The following is a 14,759-nucleotide window of genomic DNA, read 5'->3' on the forward strand; positions in this document are numbered from 1 at the left end:
ACCCGTCCTTGACACGAGGTGCACTATGAAGCTGTGAACACCTGTGTTCATCACTGTCGTCACTCAAGAGTAGATTTATCGCGAGAAAGAGTGCTTGCCGCAAATAAACACGTAGCTTGAACTTCGCGCTGGTCTAACGACAAAACCGGAAGCCGCCATGACACCTTTTCCTCACATTTCCTCACAGGAAACAAATGCAGTGCCAACGAGCCAACGTAAGCCTAAGTTGTTGCGAGCAAAATTCAACGCAGCTATTACCTAAAATACAGCAGCGATGACCGGCAATTCGTGCTTAATACATTTTCGTTTTTAGAAGGGCAAGGGCAATACATTTTCGTTTTTAGTCTTTTATTTCAACGATCTTTTTATATGCTTGAATTCCATAGTCATCATCATCTGTAGGCCCGCCAAAATTGAATGTGAAACTTCAAGGCACACAAAAATGACACATTATTATTATTATTATTATTATTATTATTATTATTATTGTTATTATTATTATTATTGTTATTATTGTTATTATTATTATTATTATTATTATTATTATTATTATTATTATTATTATTATTATTATTATTATTATTATTATTATTATTATTATTATTATTATTATTATAGAGTAACATGATCAGCAGCCTCAACATCTATAGTAAGGTGGCAGAAGACTTTTACTACAGCTCAAGAATAAGCCAGCTAACAGAGAAAGAAGCCAAAGTTCAGCAAAGCACTTAAACTCCATGAGTAAATATAAACAAAGTTAGAAACGTAAAATCATAAGCTTAACCAGGAACGAATCTCCTTGGATAACCTACCCTGAGAGAATGAAATAGAGCCCTACAAAACATGACAAACGAAAAATTATGCAGCGAAATTGTTGACCCGATCAAAGATGGAGATCTCGTGTTTAACAAGTTTGTGACACTTTCTGCACAATGCCTCACGTACTGCCGAATCAAATGTACAACTGAACTGTAAAAATGCGAATACCAAACAAATACAGAAAAAAGAGATGAAAGATTTGAAGAATTATACACAGATCAACAGATGTCCCACTGTGGATTATAGTCATGCGCTGTCAAATTGAAAAATCTGGGAAACGGAACACATCCATTTACGTAGCTTGCAGAGACTAATAAAAGGCATTCGACTCGGTAGAGATACTAGCAGTCTTAGAGTAGTTAGTGCATAATGCATGCATGAATATCCTAGCCAACATCTAGAGAGAGTCCACAGCAGACACACAGACAGACAGACAATGAAATTTATTAAGGTCTTGAGGGGCGACTAGAAAAGTCCCTTTATGGGAGAGGAGCTCTCGCAGAGCAGAAAAATTTTATTCGTGAAGTGGATCTGGCAAGGAGACGAAATTTGAGCAATATTTAAAGCATGCTTAGCAGAAGTATTTGAGCCACCATATTGATAAGAAATACGAATAAACACTTACAAAGAATATCTCGGTACTTACGCTTTAAGTACGACATTTTGCTTTTCAGCAGTGCTGCCGTTGAACTACAATGAACTGAGGGTCTAAACCGAGAAAGTGTTCAAGTAGGGTTACAGATAAATAAGTGAAAAACAAGAATATAATGTTAGGAGGCCAAACAAGAGAGCGAGAGTTTGCAACGGCACACTAGAATCCTTACAATATATATGTATTTAAGTCATATATTCACAGGACACACTACTCATGAAAAGGAAATTCCCCAAACAACATAGATGGGCTAAAGCTTTAATGGCAGACATTCCCAAATCATAAAAGGCAATTTACAACTGTCCCTAAAACAGAAAATGGTCAACTATTGTATGCTGCGAGTACTAACATAGGGTGCAGAAACTTGATTGATAGTAAAAAAAAAAGAAGAAAAAAAAAAGTCCAGAACAGACCAAGAACTGTGCAAAATAGAAACAGAAAATGGTTAGCATAACATAGAGATATTAAAAAAGCAAAGCTCGATAGAGAACAGGGCTAGATGACATTCTAGCTGACATTAAGAAAATAAAAGATGGACCTGGGCAGGTCAAGTAATGTGAGGGAGAGAAAAGTGACCAGTTAGAGAGATTGTGTGGCTATGAAAACATGGGAAAAATAGCTGAGAAAGGCAGAAGGCTAGATGGGATTTGCACGCATAAGATCGATTAAGCTTGAACAGGGTTGAGAAACTTGTAGGTAACTGGGGGAAGCCTTTGTATAGAATTGGACATAAAAAAGGCTGATGTACAAGAAGAGCATGTGTTATCGAGCTGTTGCACATCGCAGGTTGGTTGCAATAATAACAGGTTATTCAACTCCCATCGCAGTGCTACTGTTTACGTATTGTAGTTGTACTACTACCAACTGCTTCTCGACAGGTTTCTAGCAACGTTTAAACATATCTGGAACATTTATCAGAACCATGTACAGTCATGTCCCCGACACTGTATAGTGCATCTGCAGCCAGGCTTGATTCGTGGTACCTTGCAGAAGTTGTGGGCTCCGACGTGGTGTGCCCAGGAGCACGCGTGACCTAATAGACATGCTGGGCTGCTTTGCACAAGAGTGACCATGTTGAAAGGTGTGCCTGTTTAACCATAGATGCATGGTTCATCAAGCGCTTCCAGCACGTGAATTCTGAGAGATGACACGTTTCGACTGATAACACATGCCTGACTAGGCACTTGTTATTGTGCCTGGTCAAGTATGATACGGTTGGCATTGCAAAACTTCTTTAGCACCAACCACTCCAGTTTCAAACTAAAGCACATTGCATGAAGGAGGTGAAAAAATAAGCGCGCCTGCCACCCCAATTCGGATTTTAAAATTTTACATACTTGTTACTACAACCAAATGAAGGCATGACTTCCCCGAAAGGCCATGTTCTACAAGAAGTGAGTGCTCTTTTTGGGGAAGTTACACCTTTATTTGGTCATGTTACGAAAGTATATGAAATCATAATTTGAGGCAGCAGGTGTGCTTTCTTTACCTGCCTCGTGTACTTTGCTTCAGTTTGGACATGGAGTGGCTGGCACTGAAGAAGTTTTGCGATGCCAAGCGTTCAGCACCCCACATCACTGAGGCAAGCTGGAACCTGAAGATGAAGCATGCCCGCTGTTTCATACTGAAGAAGCCTGCTCGCACAACCTGGGAAGGCTTCACTGGGCTGGGAAATGTTCACATTGCAGAAAGTGTACACTACGTACTCAATAAAGGCCCAAAATTTAGCCACGAACCTCTGTTGCTGGCTCACTAATTACTGGCATTGCACCCACGAGTTGCGGCAAAAGTAGATGTTGCAGTTAGAGACTATCACTTACAAGACAATGTCTAAGCTCTAGCAAGAACAGGAGAAAAACCCTCTTCGTCAAGAGGATACGTTGGTGGGTGTTGTCATTCTTCAAGTTCAACAATTAGTGCCCATTTCAAGTGAATAAAAGTAGTGGCTCCATAGCAATGGATGTAGATTTGTGCAACTTCAAGGCAAGACATGCAGTCTACATGAACTTTGTCAAGTTAAAAGTCATCAAAACAAAAGTTTCGAAAAGCAAGGCAATGGCTCTGAGTAAGGACTTGGAACTTGCACAACTAGCAGAGTCTATTACATACTGCTGCTAGCAAAAAGAACACCCTTTCTGTGTTTTCTACGGCCAAGATGCATAAGCCGGGTGTTTCAGGACAATTGTGAGTGACTGAGGTATCTGGCAGAACATGATTAGTCAGTATTTAATGAAGCCGCTAAACTCGGTTGTCATGAGAGACCCATTTTAAACTAAGAATTTCCCATGCATCATCCACTTTCTTCAAAGAATCCTTCGATGGGTACTTGTTTTTGGTTGATGTTGAGGACGTATTTTATTCTGTCCTGCACGGTGAATTGTTTTTCTACATAAGAAGTTGCACAGACAAGAGTGGTGTGGTAGCCTTCAGGAATGCTGCGGGCATGGCAGTATAAGCTTTTATGGCCCTTCTCAAGTGTTATGTAAAAGTCAACTTCATTAGCAATTTCCTATTCAAAGATGAGGCATTTTTATAGGCTCTTATGTTGCTCCTGTGTTGAGCAATTTCTTGTGTTTGACCGTAACCGCTTTTATTACGTTCCACCAACATTTTAATAACTGGGAGGTTTTGGAAGTTCTTACATATGATGATAATTCTTTTATTATTTTAAAGCAACTAACCAGTCACATATTAGGCCATAGTTAACAATGTTCTAGCAGGCTTTCGCAGACTGAAAAGGGATTGGTGTTTACACATGAGTTGAAGGCTTGTGGCTTTTTGCAGTTTTTGGCTTAGCGCATTACCTTGCAGAGTCGTCAAGGCTGTTGGCTTTTTTGTCTAGGTGTGCTGAAAAATTTCATACAAGTTGACGCATTCCAAAACTGTGAAAAGGGCCATAGCTGAACAATGCCCAGAGTATGCATGTGAGGGTCGTGCTCACACGTTATGCAGAAGACTTTTCAAAACCAATTGGACAAGTTTTCTGAGGTTGGTTTCCTTCGCAAGCTCCTTAATGCTGCAGCCGAGTTGCTCCACCAGACTATCAAGAGAGAACACCACGGCATAGAGTTTTCTAATATACATTAGAGGGAACTCTGGCGCTAGTGTCTATGGGAGCTGCAACACACGGCGCTTCAGCGAGCATGGGAATGATGGGTAGTACACACATTTGTCTAATATTCGTACTTCTGGCCAGCTTTTGGCTCCGTGTGTGTTTGTGTGGCTTGGAGCTGCTTTCTTACGAAACAAATATTAGCAAATGTTCAGCAGTTGCGCTTCACCATCTCATTCTTTTAGACTTACCTTTCCAAATCGGGTCACAAAGTTCAAAAGGATTTAATCGTTGTTTCAAAACAACACCGAAGCAGTAATAAACGAAGCCGTAAGTACGATTCGCCGCGCGCAAGTACGAACACTAGGCAAATAAAATGTGTGTACTACCCATCATTCCCATAGTCGCTGAACAATTGCAGCGCCAGAGTCCCCTCTAGTTAATTTTAGGAAACTCTGTACACCACGGTACTAAAGTAGAGAAAGAGCACAGAACTGCGAGCCCTGAGGTTGTACCGTGTATGCACCGAGCTGCACACGATCTAAAAATGGTGCAAACAGGCATGGCATGCCGATTCTTTTTTCTGTGCCACGAAAATCATCTCAGCTTTCTCATGTATACTATCTGATGGAAGCAGCAAAGGTGGGTACGGTTAGAGGCACACCAATCATACACAAAATGTGTCAACAAGGTCGTTTATGAATTTCCACTATCCTACAGCAAAAGATGAATGTTAGCCGGGCAAGAATATGCGTGAATGAGCATACACAGAAACATGAGCTTTCGTTAAAAGATAAAGATGGGGCACATTTGCTGACGCATTGCGATTCTCATAAGTGTGAGCCGTACCTGGATAATGTTCGGATTATTGGCAGAAGCAGGGACAGAACTACTCGAGGATGCATGGATGCATTCTGTATAAAATCACGAGTTTCATTAGGTATCAGTGATACTTTGTCTTTCTGGTAGGTAGAGAACAAGTTCATAGATTGTGAATAGTTAGTGTGCTCTCAATGTGAGCCTAGCTTACTCCACACATGTGTGCCTATAATTTTCGATGCAGGATATGATGAATAAACTGTCGAAACTTTGAGCTCCCTTAGACCCCTTTTCTCATTATTTTGTCATTAAAAACAGCTATATCTTTATGGCTTCTATAAGAACATGTACCTATTAGAATAGCAAAGAGTACTTCTAGCGTGACCTTTGTGTCTTAAAAATCCGAAGGGGCAAATTTGACATTGAAGAGGGACACCGTGTCTTGGTGATGCACACCAGGGAAACATGAGGCTATGACAAGTTACCGATATGCAATGACAAAGAGAATGAATGCAGTGATTGTGCGAGCATTCCAAGCTAGAAAAAGGTAGAAAAAGGCTAGGAGTGATCAGTGCCTTCTGTCGCATAAGCCATGAAATAACAAAAGCAACTCCTGTCACCTCTGCCACCGTCTTGAACGTAAGAGCACTACCAAAGGCTGCAACCATCGTTCTTCTGCACAGGCATACGGCATGCAGCTCCATAAAAGTAAAGCGAAGGCACATAAATGCTACAATGTGGTAGTATCAGAGCGCATTCTCAAATCTGCTGCAGCAAAATTATTTAAAAAGTCACTGCTTTTTTACCTAGTCGTTTTAAAAAAACTTTAAATTGGTCTGAAGACAACATTAAATTCTACAGATTTTTGCTGGGGAATGGAAATTCTTCGTTAGATTAGAAACTTCGTAAGATGGTTTTGCTAGATAGAGTTTTATTAGTATTTATTTGTAAAAATTACACATTGGGGAGCCATGAAAATTTTGTAAATAGAAGTGGGTGCTCGAGACAAGGTTTTGACAAGTGGACTTGTCTTCATCATCATCATCATCATCAGCCTGACTACGTCCACTGCAGGACAAAGGCCATGTTCCGCCAGTTAACCCGGTCCTGTGCTTGCTGCTGCCAATTTATACCTGCAAACTTCTTAATCTCATCTGCCCACCTAACCTTCTGTCTCCCCCTAACCCGCTTGCCTTCTCTGGGAATCCAGTTAGTTACCCTTAACGACCAGCAGTTATCCTGTCTACGCGCTACATGCCCGGCCCATGTCCATTTCTTCTTCTTGATTTCAGCTGTAATATCCTTAACCCCAGTTTGTTCCTTAATCCACTCTGCTCTCTTGTCTTTTAAGGTTACCCCTACCATTTTTCTTTCCATTGCTCGTTACGTCGTCCTCAATTTAAGCTGAACCCTGTTTGTAAGTTTCCAGGTTTCTGCTCCGTAGCTAAGTACCGGCAAGATACAGCTGTTATATACCTTCCTCTTCAGGGATAGTGACAATCTACCTGTCATGATTTGAGAGTGCTTGCCAAATGTGCTCCATCCCGTTCTTATTCTTCTGGTTACTTCAATCTCGTGGTTCAGCTCCATGGTTATTACCTGCCCTAAGTAGACATAGTCTTTTACAACTTGAAGTGCACTATTACCTATCTCGAAGCACTGCTTTTTTTCGACTTTGTGGTACGTTACTTTCGTTTTCTGCAGATTCATTTTAAGACCCACCTTTCTGCTCTCCTTGTCTAACTCCGTAATCATGAGTTGCAATTCGTCCCCTGAGTTACTCAGCAATGCAATGTCATCGGCGAAGCAAAGGTTACTAAGGTACTCTCCATTAACTCTTATCCCTAACTGTCTTGTACAAGGCTAAAAAAATTTTGAGAAATTTCGTTCAATACATGAACCATACTACTTCATCATTGTGCCTATCCGAAGAAATGAAGTTATTTAAAATATAGAGGAGCCTAGAAATGTAACTTGATGCTATTTAATATTTCACACAAGCACAAACAAAGACCAAATGCTTGTATCGTGCACTGACTACTAAGCTGGTACAAATGTGCTAATCTGATAGTGAAGTAAACATGACATCCTTTTGATCAAAAAAAATAACACACAGGAAAACTAGTAATAAGACCCAAAATGATATTGTACTTCGCAAAGAATGAAAAGTCCTTCAATTTTCCACGTGATTCTTGATTTAGCAACACCGAACACATACATGTGCTTGAACACAGGGCAGGACTACACGGACACTAGAGAAGGGATAAATAGCTCTTGTGCCCGCATAGTCATGTGCTGTGTTAAAATATGTTATGGTACTGTCACCACCTGGTCCAGATTTCAGTCCTTCTGTGTACATGTGTTTATTTGCGGACGTCCCATTATTACAGACCTAGCTACCCAGTATGATGCACCTTTTCTGCATAATATTGATAGATTAGCTTTGTATATATAGTAAACTGTTTTTCTTGCATGCACGTCTACTGACGCAACCAGCAGCCAAGAAGCTAAAGACCACAAGAGCGCACAGAAAGTGTTATAGCAATCGCACGTGCGATTACCGGTGTCACACGGGCATTTTTGATTGCAATCAGCTAGGGCGTCTGCGCCAAACTCGATCCGGCGCAGCAGCGACAGACCTGTTGATCTCGATCAAAAGTATTCGAGTGACACCAGTATTAGTCACCGCTAACTGCCCAAACTAATCGGATCAAATACGGTGCAGCCGTCATCTAATTGCGATATGAAAGGGTAATACATAGCAAACAAGAACCCATGTGACAATGGTGTTGTCAGTACAGTGTGTCTTTAGATCAGGCGGCGGCTAACGCCACCTAGCCGTAATACCTAATGAACCAAAAACTAGATTTATGTCTTCTTTTTCCCTTTAAGTAGTAAAGTTGAGGACTGGCAGTTTGCAGTGAAGGGTTTAATTTTCACTTGTGCCTTGACTTTAGCCACCAGTCAGATAACCTTCTAGTTAATTCTACCCGCTTAAAGTCTATTTTGCCCTCCCTGTCACTAAACCCCAGTTCTTTGAAAAACTCTGCGCCGTCATCCTGAACTATAGGGTCAAGCCCTTTACAGAACAATGTCAAGTGTTCGGCAGTTGCCTCCTCTTTTCCACATGCACTGCATACCGCGTCTACCCCTTCGTATCTGGCTCGATATGTCTTGGTTCGCATTACTCCCGTTCTGGCCTCAAACAATAGAGAACTACACCGAGTATTATCATAGATTCTTTCCTTGGCAATTTCCTGCTTAAAAGTTCGATAGATCTCTAGTGTGGACTTCTTAATCATGCCAATTCTCCACATATCGGTCTCAGCTTGCTTCACTTTCTACTTAACCGAAATTTTTTTTTTGGTTTGGCCCCCTGCTGTTTTCTAAGTATTTACCAGTCAACTTCCTGGTTCGCTTCATCCATTTTGTATCGACATTCTTCATGTACAAGTAGCTGAAAACCTTCCTAGCCCAACGCTCCTCCTTCATTTCTCTCAATCGCTTCTCAAATTTTATCTTGCTGCTAGCTTCCCTGCCCTCAAATGATGTTCATCCCATATCACCTTGTACTCCCTGATTTGGTGTATTCCCGTGAGCTCCTAAAGCAAGCCTACCTATTCCATGTTGCTTAATTTCTAATCTTGCTTGATTTTCTGATCTCATGCACAAGACCGCATTGCCAAACGTCAGACCAGGAACCATGACCCCTTTCCACATTCCTCTCACAATATCATACCTATTTTAATTCCACAGTGCCCTATTTTTCATGACTGCTGCATTCCCATTACCTTTAGTCGTCATGTATATTTCGTGTTCCCTTAGGTACTCGGTTCCATTGCTTATCCATACGCCCAAATATTTGTATTTATCTGTTATCTCTAGTGTGACCTCCTGTAATCTAAGCTAACTACCTTCATTATCATTAAAAATCATGACTGCTGATTTTTCCTTACTGAATCTGAAATCTAATCTATCTCCCTTATTGCCGCAGATGTCCATCAATCTCTGCAAATCTTCCTTGTTGTTGGCCATTAGCACTATACCATCTGCGTGCATCAATGCTGGTAGCACCTGATCAAGAAGTTTTCCTTGTTTGACGAAAGAGAGGTTGAAGCCAAGTCCACTTCCCTCTAATTTGGCCTCCAATCCTTGTAGGTACATCATGAATAACAAGGGTGACAGAGGACACCACTGCCTAAGCCCCCGTTTCACCTCTGTAGGCTTCGATACCTGTTTTTCCCACTTTATAACTACCTTGTTACCTTTATTATCCTTTAAAAGATTAGTGACTACATCTTCCACGTCTATTATGTCCAGTATTCCCCACAATTCCTCTTGAACCACGCTATCGTACGCTCCCTTTATATCCAATAATGTTAGCCACAGCGGCCTGTGTTCCTTTTCTGCTATTTCGATGCACTGCGTCAGTGAGGACAGATTGTCTTTCAACCTCCTGTGTTTCCGAAACCCATTCTGCAGTTCCCCCAGCCCCCCCTCATTCTCTATCAATGCCTGCAACCTTTCCTTTATAATCTGCATTGCCAGCCTGTAGACCACTGATGTCACTGTTATAGGACAGTAGTTGTTTATGTCAGCTTTGTCCCCCTTTCCTTTATAGATCATGCACATCCTGCTAAGTTTCCATCCATCGGGAACTTCACCATCGATTATTATTTGGCTCACAGCCTCTCTCAAAGCCCCCTTAGACTTCGAACCTAATGTCTTTATCAGCATAATTGGAATGCCATCTGGACGTGTTGATGTACTACTTGGAACCCTCTTCTCAGCCCTTTCCCACTCTCGTGAAAATGAAGCCATTGCGCCACTTAATTCATCCTGGTCTATTATGGTGCATAAAGCACTTTTTAGTTGGAATTTTTTTTTTCACCCTTGTTCTTACATACTCAATAGCTTCGTCCCCTTCTAGCCTAGCACCTTGACCTGTAGTTATAAACCTCTGCTCTAGTTTTGTTTCATTTCTTAGAGAGTTTAGATGGTTTCGAAATTTCGCAGCTGCCTTTCTGTCCTTTTTATGTACTTCTGCCAGCCACTGAGCACCCTTTCTTCTAATCTTTTCACTGATCAGGAAGGATGCTTCTCTTCTAGAGCTTAGAAAGATGTCCCATTTTCTTTCAACCTCATCTGTCGGTTCACCTCGCTGCTTAGCATGTCTGTGTTCCCTAGAGGCTTCCTGGCGTTTTGCTATGGCTCTCTTAACTTCCTCATCCCACCAGCTCTTGGGCTTGTGTCTTCTTTTCCAGGGTGACTTGTCACGTGCCTTAGCAAGTTCTAGCCCAAACAGTCTAATTAGATTTGTGTATGTCCACACTGTTGTATTATCCTCAGTGATTGTTTTCTCAATTTGTTTAGTAGCAATTTCTATTTGCCTTTATGAATGAAAATTTTCCTGTAGTTGCTCATCTTGTCTCTTTCCGACTTTCGCTGCTCTTCCAAAACTTAGCTTGATATGTTTGTGATCAATACCCAGACTTCTGGAGCCACCTTCATCTATGTGCATCATCCTGAGCTTATCATACATTCTATGTGACATCAGTGCGTAATCTATCGTGGACTGCAGCCTTCCTACCTCCCATGTTATTTGCCCTTCACACTTCTCAGTACTGTTGCAAATGATCAAATCATGCCTTTCACACATATCCATGATCATTTTGCCTGTTGAGTGAGTATTCCCATCTATATCTACTATGAGCGCATTTATATCTCTTAGTATAATTATCTCGCACTCTCCTCCTGATTCCTCAATATCCTTTGATATACACTCCACCATTACCTGGTTTTCCTCTTTGGCCTTTGCTCCCGTCCACAAGTGCACCAAACCAAAAAGTGTCATTTGCCCTGCCACTTTCCCTTTTAGCCATAAATGTTCCTTGTACTCCTGCTTGACCCTTTGCCAGTCTGTACTTTTATGAATGAATGCCCCAATACCACCCCCCTTTCTGCTGCCTTCTGTTCTATTACAATATTCCCATACATAGTCCGGATTGCAAGGTGGTTGCTCCATGTCCCGAAGATGTGTCTCCACAACCCCATATACCATCAGTTCCTCCTGCCTCAACTGCTCTTCTATCTCTTCCCATTTTAACCTATTCCTGCCACCCTGCATGGTAATATAGCCTATGTTTGACTTAGCTCGGCCCTTGTGCTAACGTCGATTTCTTCTCCCACGGACTCCGTGTGGCTCAAATATTTGTGCCCCATTAGAACCATCTTCGGCTACACTGTTGGCCTGCGAGCTCTAGGTTCCCCTAAAAAAGCTGTGGCTTGACGACCCATCCTATTACCAACCCTCCTGCCCGTCGCACCACTGTGGTGAATGCCATCCTGTGCAAAGGGGCGAGCGCCGGGCTCGTACACGTCTTGGTTCACCTCCATTACGCTGTATCAGAGTTGCCAGCTCATACCCTTAATCACACCGTTGGCCTCCACTACCCTCCTTCAGTCTTACGAGACTGCCCCCAGACCTCTGGGACTGTGCATATGGTGACATGCACACTCCCAGAGGCCTCTCGGAGCTTACACATCCCATCCTTTAAAACTGTCTTTGAAGGTTCTGATCCTCGCCCTTCAACACATCATTGAGCCCAGCATGAATAATGACGAGATTCTCGCCCTCCATGCTATCCTCTACAACCTCCTGAGCTTTGGCCAGTGCATCCACCATGCCCTTCCCTGACTGGGCCTCCACCCTCACTCTCCCATCTTCCTTCACTGTCTTGAAGACGCCATCCCTAACCCTGGCCACATAAGAGTCCCCCACCATCAGTGCCCTTCTACACTCCAATCGCTGGCTTCCTGTTTGTGATGGCGCCCCTGTTTGCTTCACCTGTTTCTCTCTCTGCCGTTTGTCCTGTGTTCCTGCCCTGCTCGAAGACTGTCGCGCCATCTAGCTGTATGTTCTCGGGGTCTCCTTGCTGTGGCCAGACACTGCGGCCCCCTGACCTCCCTTCTCACCTGTCCCTTCCCGCCTGTCACTTTCTCCGCTACCCATGCCTTCCGTGTCACACCGCTCGGGGCCGGGGCAAAGCGCCATCAGCTCCTTTACCCGCTGCTCGAGCTCGGTCCGCCCTTCCCGTTCTTTTCGAAGGTCACCCTTCATTTGCTCTAATAGGCTGGCGGTAGCCTCCTCCCACTCACGCGACGCTCCGAGCTGTTTTTGGAGTTCTATCCTCTGCTCCCGTTCCACCCTAAGCTCCCCCTGAAGCCCCTCGAGCCTTCATGCGCTGCACAGCCGCCTTCAGTGCCTCGCACAGCCTGCACACGAAGCTCGCCTTCTGCGCGTCGGCCAAGCTCGAGAATTCTGTCTCATCTAAGAGCACCAGCGCTTGCATTCTTCGCATTGCACCAGCTTACTCTCGCTCGTGGTTTTCCTGGCCTCCTTAGCCATCGCCCGCCCGATCACCGGACCGAGCGCCCGACAGCCCTACGTTTAAGCCTAATCCCGCTATCCAGCCGCTTCCGTTAACTCTCCTGCCTCAACAACTGTTTGAAGCTGCCACCTACACCGCACACACACGTGTTCAATATCGCTAGTAGCCTCTCACTAGGTCCCCTTCGTGTTCGGCTCTAGCTGTTAAACAACTAACCTGGCGCCCCGAACTTCTTCAAAACAGCCGCCTACCCGTTCACGTTGTCAACGTCACTACAACGTTGCCCGTGTCCCACACCTACAATACTCGCAACGCTAATTATTGATTAGGAGAGAAAAATAATAATGCTGTTCACAAACACAAAGAAATGAAAAAAAAACTTATCTCTCGTTGAGCGCTGCGTCTGCACCAACCAACCTTGAACAACCTCGCACGACCTTGAATCCATAAACGACTGCGCGCGCCCCTACGTGGCTCCTTCTTAGAGGTTTTCAGTGCGCTCCGTAGACGCCGCTTGCCGCTCATCACACTTTTCTATTCTAGCCACTGTAGGAAGGAAAACTACGAAGGAAGGACGGAGGCCCAATCCTATTCCTGTGCATTGCAAAAAAATGCGGCGGAAGTGACGTCAAATATATGAGGCAAACAAAACAGCGGACGCTCCGCGGCATGCTGTTAGCGCCGGTTCGCTTCTGCGCGGACTTATAGCCCCGGCGTAAACTTAACGCGTACTGTATGGTTTTCATGCAGTAAAATGTTGCGAGCACACCTTTCCGAAACTGTTCGCGCGTGGCAGGCCCGAGAGCGGCGTGCTGAAATACTTCGTTGAGTGTATTTGTGCTACAGCACAGAGAGCACCGTTACGTGTCGTAATGAAAATCACCCAGCCCCTGCATCATCGTGTTCTAACTCACTCGGTAGTGACTTACGCGTTCCACTCGCCATGAGGCCTTTTTTTTTTTTTAGCCAGATTTCCAGATCTACGGGCCGATTAACAGTTTTTTGCTCGTATGTGTTGTCAATGTGGCAATGCACGATTTTTAGAGCTTGCTTCGTAGCTATTCCGTGCAATGCCAGCCTAGTGCTTGACGTATTTCACGTCGGTAAGAAGGCACCGCTGTATTGTATGCGCGATCGTGCACGTAAAGTGTGTAATTCGTGCGCAACCAACACGCAGCGAGCGCACACCGTACTATACATAAACATTCATTTTAGAAAAGTTCATTGTCCTTCCGTATCAACGACACAACTTTTACAAACGCGACAGGATGCCTACAACACTAAAAACGAAAGTTCGCGTGTGTTCTCAGTTGACACAATGAGTAAGAACAAACGGAGCGTACAGCTGAGAGCTCTGCATGCAAATACCATGCATTATTGATCAACAGTGAAGCGAACATACGTGTGCCACCAGGTGCATCCGGCGGTGCACGTGATTCGCACCGAGTATACACTACAGCTGGGCATCGCACAGCTTTTCTAAAAACACGCAAAAGAAGCATTACTCGTTATTTGACTCGCTCACGGCAGAGAACACCTACCAGCTTCCACTCCACCAGCGCCGCTTCCAAGGCTGCCGCGGCGGCTCCTCGCCGGAAATCGCGAAGTGTTATTTACTTTTCCACTAGGAGGTAGCGCGGGTGTTTGAGATGCGGCAGCTGCACGAATATGACGTCATGGCCTCTCCTATATTTTTCCTTCCTCCATGGTCGCCGGCATTTTTTTAGAGGATTCGACTATGACTAGAGTAGTTCGCTGTAGCTAAAGTGTATTAAAACTATAGTGCCTAGAAAATTCTTACATTATAGGCATTATACTAGAACAATAGCCATGGCGGACGCAAAATAAAAAAATTAGGAACTGACGTCACATGCGTTATGGATGGTTTAGGAGAACGGCGCAGAGTTTTTCATAGCACTGGGGTTTAGGCATAAAACTAAGTTTGTATTACGGCCACTTTAATTTCCAAACCTGGCTTCTCAAGAGAATCGACAAGGTATCTTTTCCTTTTATGTAAGAATGTCGG

At 43.6% G+C, this 14,759-nt stretch overlaps 1 long non-coding RNA gene across 3 annotated transcripts in view; it reads right to left on the reverse strand.

Moving 5' to 3' along the window:
• The window catches only part of LOC119175476 (uncharacterized), a 28,947-nt gene extending 15,664 nt beyond the window's left edge, over nucleotides 1-13,283 (reverse strand). For all 3 annotated transcript variants that reach the window (XR_012885443.1, XR_012885441.1, XR_012885444.1), the window contains exon 1: nucleotides 3-13,283. This is a non-coding gene — a long non-coding RNA (uncharacterized LOC119175476). The remainder of the gene's footprint in view (nucleotides 1-2) is intronic.
• Between the last annotated feature and the right edge of the window lie 1,476 nt (nucleotides 13,284-14,759).

The sequence above is a fragment of the Rhipicephalus microplus genome, chromosome 8 (genome assembly GCF_043290135.1).
Source record: "Rhipicephalus microplus isolate Deutch F79 chromosome 8, USDA_Rmic, whole genome shotgun sequence".
NCBI classification, from domain to species: Eukaryota; Metazoa; Arthropoda; class Arachnida; order Ixodida; family Ixodidae; genus Rhipicephalus; species Rhipicephalus microplus.